The sequence below is a fragment of the Pseudorca crassidens genome, chromosome 7 (assembly GCF_039906515.1).
Source record: "Pseudorca crassidens isolate mPseCra1 chromosome 7, mPseCra1.hap1, whole genome shotgun sequence".
Lineage (NCBI taxonomy): Eukaryota > Metazoa > Chordata > Mammalia > Artiodactyla > Delphinidae > Pseudorca > Pseudorca crassidens.
In genome coordinates this window covers 46,424,637-46,430,269 of record NC_090302.1, presented here as the reverse complement: position 1 = coordinate 46,430,269, position 5,633 = coordinate 46,424,637, and the positions used below count along the sequence as shown (strand labels likewise).

Below are 5,633 nucleotides of genomic sequence, written 5' to 3'. Positions count from 1 at the left end.
TGATTTGTTCATAAGTCCAACAAAGTTAGCCTAGGTACCCAACTAACACAATTGGCTATAGTACTGTACTGTAATAGGTTTATACTACTTTTCACACAAATAATAAATAAAAAACAAATGCAAAAAGTAAACATTTTTAATCTTACGGTACAGTACCTTGAAGAGTATAGTAGGACAGTACAACAGCTGGCATACAGGGGCTGGCATCGAGTGAACTGGCAAGAAGAGTTACTGACAGGAGGAGGGAGATGAGGTGGGAGACGGTAGAACTGGAGGATAGTCAGCAATAGGAGACGGAGGGTAAGCTCCTGTTTCACTCACGCCTGACATTGATGGCACAGGTTCTGGTTCCTTGCTGTATTCAATTCAATCTACCCTCTTGAAAAAATGGTCCAGTGATGTCCGGGTAATAGCTCTCATCCTCTTCCAGTATCTCCAGTAAAGATACTACACAGTACTGTACAGTAAAGTACACAAAAGCACAACCACTTGTAGAGTATGCACACATGTGACAATGTACTCCAAGACACATGAATTAACTTACGTGATTGGACATAAGAACGCATGTTCACATCTTTGAAAGTTCGCAACTTGAAGGTTTGTATGTAGGGGACCGACTGTATTATAGAGGTAGGTATAAAAGAAGTTAAATACTCTCTTGGAGTTTGCATACTGGTAACAACCAAAAAATTATAGTATATGGGGCAATTTTTAGTAATACAGGATTGCATTTTCTTCAGTACCAAATTTCATCATAAACCAGGACTATAGTTGTTCAGAAGATGGGATGAATGATGTATATGGAATAATAAGACTTCACAAGTAGAGTTGACCTTGAACTTGGATGCTAAAACATGAATGAAATTTGTATAAGATGCAAGTTAAGACATAAGTAGGGTGAAAATAAAGATGTCAACAAAGGTCTAAACAAAAGACAGAACAGAGGAGAAATAGTGTGTCCTTCTAATGTTTACTTTGTTCTTTTAAATAAGATAAAGTCCATATTATTCTTAGTCCTATTCTATAGTATCTAGAGATAGATAGTTAATGGATAGATAATTATTTTGGTAATTGCATTAGCTTGTCAGGATGAAAATATTTAACCTGTTGATAATTTTGAAGGGCTATTATTGTATTGTGTCTAGCAAGTAGTCACTCTCAGTTTACGTTTCATTCTTGAACCTAAGATATTCAACTGTATAATTCAAAGTTCTATATTCAATATCATGTTAAATATTAAAAGTACAAATTAAGCCAGACAAATTAGTTCTGGTGAATAAAATTAAAATTGCAGGTCTGTCTAGGACATATGTATAACATAAATTTTTTCATGTCCATTTGATTATGTATGTCTCAACTATATCATGGTAATTCTTACATAACTGTGTTATACTACCAGTTTATTAATATCACTTACTAAGGGATTGCTATGTTACGCACTGTTGTGACCTGTTAAAAACAGAATTCAATTGAGTGAATTTTAGAGATCTTCTTGGCTTTATTCAGCGATTCATGATTGGGCAGCATCCAATCTAGCAGACATAAAGGAGCTCCAAGGAGCTGTACAAAATGAAAGACTTAGGGTGGAAGGGAGCAGGGATAAGAAGTTGTCTAGGCAAAAAAACAGACTGGTTATTGCAAGGTTCTTTTCCTTGTAGGGCATGACAGGTTCATCAGGCAAACTGCCTAACAAATGTTAATCACGCAATTCCTCATTGACTGGTTTAAGATTTCTTTTCTGGGCGAGTTGAAACTGTAGTTAACTTGTCTCAGTTTGGTGATGTGGGGCTTAGCATAAGAACTCCATTTTGGGCCTGTTATCTTAACAAACCTCTTTAAATGTAGTTGAGGAAAATAAACATTATTATTTAAAACTATGTCTGTCTTATAAGGCTGATGGGTTGTATAAAATAAAGGCTCTTTTGCTCTCCTGAAAATATTCGATAAGGATGAATTAGTAAAGATGGACCGTGTGGGTTTGGAGTAATTGTTATATTTTCCTGCAAAAAGGCAAAGAAAAATTTGGAATTTCTGGTGGGTGATGATGAAAGTTGTGAGAAGAAAAAGTCTGAGCAGTTTGGTAGGAAGCTAGAGGTTGTTTTGGAAATGGCCCAGAAAAACTTTAATTACAAAATATCTAGTATTCAATTTACAGCGTTTTTGCATTTTTGTGAGATGATGTCTGTCTATATCATCTGTCATCTATGTATCACCATCATCATCATCTGTCTATCTAATTCCCTCTAATTTCCCCAAACCTATCTTCTGTTCCCCAAAGCACATTATATACTCACAAATTCTTCACGGGAGTGACTTATACAATAGAAATAAGGGAAAAAACTGGATTCTATATCTTAGAGGAGCAGCAAGCACAAGATAGTGAGACAGTCCCCAAAATGAACTATTTGAGTGGAGGCAGGAGCGTAGATTCACAGCTGAGCAGGAGATGGTAGTAAGCACTCTGAGAATTTGCAGAAATCATAGTGGAGCTATATTGTACTTTCTCCAACTTAGATGAAAATTTGTGCTATACTAATATATATCTGGCTATTTTGAGGTAGTGACCACAGAAAAAATAAGATTACACACACACATATGTATATTATATTTTATTTAATTAATTAATTAATTTATTTTTTGTGGTACGCGGGCCTCTCACTGCTGTGGCCTCTCCCGTTGCGGAGCACAGGCTCCGAACGTGCAGGCTCAGCGGCCATGGCTCACGGGCCCAGCCGCTCCGTGGAATGTAGGATCTTCCCAGACCAGGGCACGAACCTGCGTCCCCTGCATCGGCAGGTGGACTCTCAACCACTGCGCCACCAGGGAAGCCCGTATATTTTATATATATAATCCCATTTAACATTATATTGAAATGAAACATGTTTCATTTGATACTAGGTGATGTGAAATAAAACATCTGAGGGATTCACCCTAAAGATCCATCTCCAGTGAATCTTCCCCAAAGAAGCATCCTCAAAACTCCTGTTTCCTTTTCTTTCACCTGCAAAGTATTGAATCCTTTCTCCTGTGAGTGTGATACTTATTATTGAGTTGAATAGCAGTTGTTTACATATCTGCCTTCTCCTGCAGAGGTAGCCTCAGCTTCTCTCCCATTGCCAGGAACATTTCTGTTGTTAATCAATGTGTGTTGAATGAGTTACTTCATTAGTACTGAAACTGATAGGTGTTGTTTCCAGGGGACTCCGAGGAGCCCCGGTCTTTCATGTCTCAGTGCAGAAAGAATTCAGCAAGAGGCAAAGTGATAGATAAGAAGTGATTTATCAGAATAGGATGATTGTGAGGCTTGCAAGCCAGTGGGCGAGCAGGTGCCACGACCCAAGAACTTAGTGGGCTACAGTTTTATAATCAAAGGAAAAGTGGGGAGGGGGAAAAGACTTTCTTCCTCATTCTTGAGTAGACGTCATACTTTCATCATCAGCTTCTCCTCCAGGTTGGGTTTTTTGTCCCTACATGGTCAGGCTAGGTCCATAAATGACTGTTTTCATGTGTGCAGGGAGCATGTCCCAGGGATCATTAACATACTGAGCTTACTGGGCAGGATGTGGGTCTCATGCCACCATTGTTTTATTGTTTTGGGGCATGTCTTGTGCTTCTGTTGCATGGTTTTGTTGCTAAGCAAGCCTGCTTGGTTTAGTGGTTAAGCAAACCTGCTTTCTTGAGTCATCATTAACTTACAGGAGTCTCCCATATTTTTTCTACTTACAATCCCCTAGTGGGATTAACTATTTAATCACCTACTTTGTCCCTTTTCTCTGTCCCTATCAGTACCACTGAGGAGAGAAGCAATATCCTTTTTCTGTTTATAATCTTATAACGCCTAGTATAGTTTCCTACCTGTAGCCGGTATTCAATAAATGCTTACTACTGGGCTAGGGTAAGATATGTGAGGTTCTGTTTAAGATTCCTTCTCACTTTATTGTTTTGGAAAAGCTTATAGGCAAAGTAGCTATCTATTCAGTGGGATTTGAAAGATGCTAAATGTTCACCATCCATATAACTCTGTTTTCAAAGGCTCAGCCAATTGGTGTTGTAGAAAAACGTGATGTAGTGTTGTAGTAAGATTTCTTAGCTGCCTACCCTTGGATGAACCACTTGATGTTACAAGTAAACTGGGAATGTGAATATTTTGGAAGATAGCTGTGGGTTTTAAGTTAGATAAAATATGTTCTATTCCCTAACAAAGTTACAGCCACATGGAAAGGATGGCAGTAAAAGTTAATCCCCTTTTCCAAAATTTCAAATATAGGTGAAAAAGCTTCAAAGTTTCCTATGACATTTTAACATATTTCTAAACGTACCCAGTACACTCAATGACAAAGTTTGAAAAACAAATATTAACCAGCTGTCACCTTACTGTAAAGGAATGGGATCTAGGAATAGCAAGTATTTATGGTAGAGTTTGAAAAGTTTAAAATAAAACTTGACTCACTTTTTAAGCCAGGAGTAGGTGGTTCTTGGCTTCTAGGAGTTAGCTTGTAGACACTGGCACCAAGCAAACCTAAAGGATGGCTAAGACACAAAAAAACAGGTGAATGGAGAGATAAGGTGATAAGGTAACAGAGAAAATTAATACAGTCCTACTAACCAGAATATCACAGTTCGTGATTTTTTTTTTCTTTTGCAGCTTTATAAACCCATCCTTCGTCTCCTTAGCTACTCCTGTGTTCAAAGCAGTCATTAAGTAGATTTAGTGCCAGGTGTTTACAGACTCCCGAGGATGACAGATAGGACTGTCTCGCTGCCTCTTCTGCATGTAGAACTGCAGTTGCAGTTGGAGTGAAAGGAAAACTATGCTTCTAGAGAAAAAATAAAATTTAAATGTGTGCTGTCTTCTTGCCTTCCATATCCTGTCTCCACTTTAAATAATTTCCTGCCATAAGGTGGAGCTATATCCTATGGAGAGAAAAGTATTGGCTAGAAGATCTGGCAAAAGTCCACTTAGATAATTTTTCACTTGGCTTGTGGTTTGTGATTTTAAAAAGTTAAAATGCATGGCAGGCACCCCCAACTCCACCACCAACTGATGCAGAGAGAGTTGTTATTTTGGTGCAGCTAGGATTTTGATGTGGCAAAAGGTGTATGAAGGCAAGCAGGACCTTGTTTGTTAGCTTATACTGTAAGCACAGCTTCAGGGGAAACTCTTTGAAGTGCTGAGATCTGAGGTGGTGGGTTTTGAAGCCCCCCTGAGGTAATACAGAGAAACCGCAGGTATCTGATAGTGTTTGCTCTTGAGTAAATCATCCCCAGCATCAAACAGTGTGTTGACAAACAAAATGAAAAAAAAAAAGTGCTTTATTTAAAAGCGTATATTGTATTGAATAGGATATTGCTAGAATTTAAGAGGCTGCCTTAAATTAGATGCCAGAGAGGTTTTGCTTCTCAGTTTGTGATTATAAGAGGTATGGCCATGAAAACCCCCAACTGTGTTATCTGTAAAACCCTGGCATATCCACCCAAAGGAAAAAATGATCCCCTGAAGAGAGAGAGCACTGCAGGGTTTCCTGATAACACATCAAGGGTAATCTAGATAAAGGAGAATGGCTCTACAGGAGTGTGTGTTCCATGACTCCCTGGGCAGTGCTCTCTATCTGGAAATCAATTAAAGGGCAGGG

General features: G+C 38.5%; 1 long non-coding RNA gene across 1 annotated transcript; it reads right to left on the bottom strand.

Annotated features, from left to right (window-relative positions):
- Positions 1–212: 212 nt before the first annotated feature.
- On the bottom strand, positions 213–4,780 carry LOC137227035 (uncharacterized). The gene is made up of 3 exons (XR_010944662.1): positions 4,607–4,780; positions 4,451–4,519; positions 213–457 (listed from the first exon to the last, which is right to left on the bottom strand). It is a non-coding gene; the product is annotated as an uncharacterized lncRNA (long non-coding RNA).
- Between the last annotated feature and the right edge of the window lie 853 nt (positions 4,781–5,633).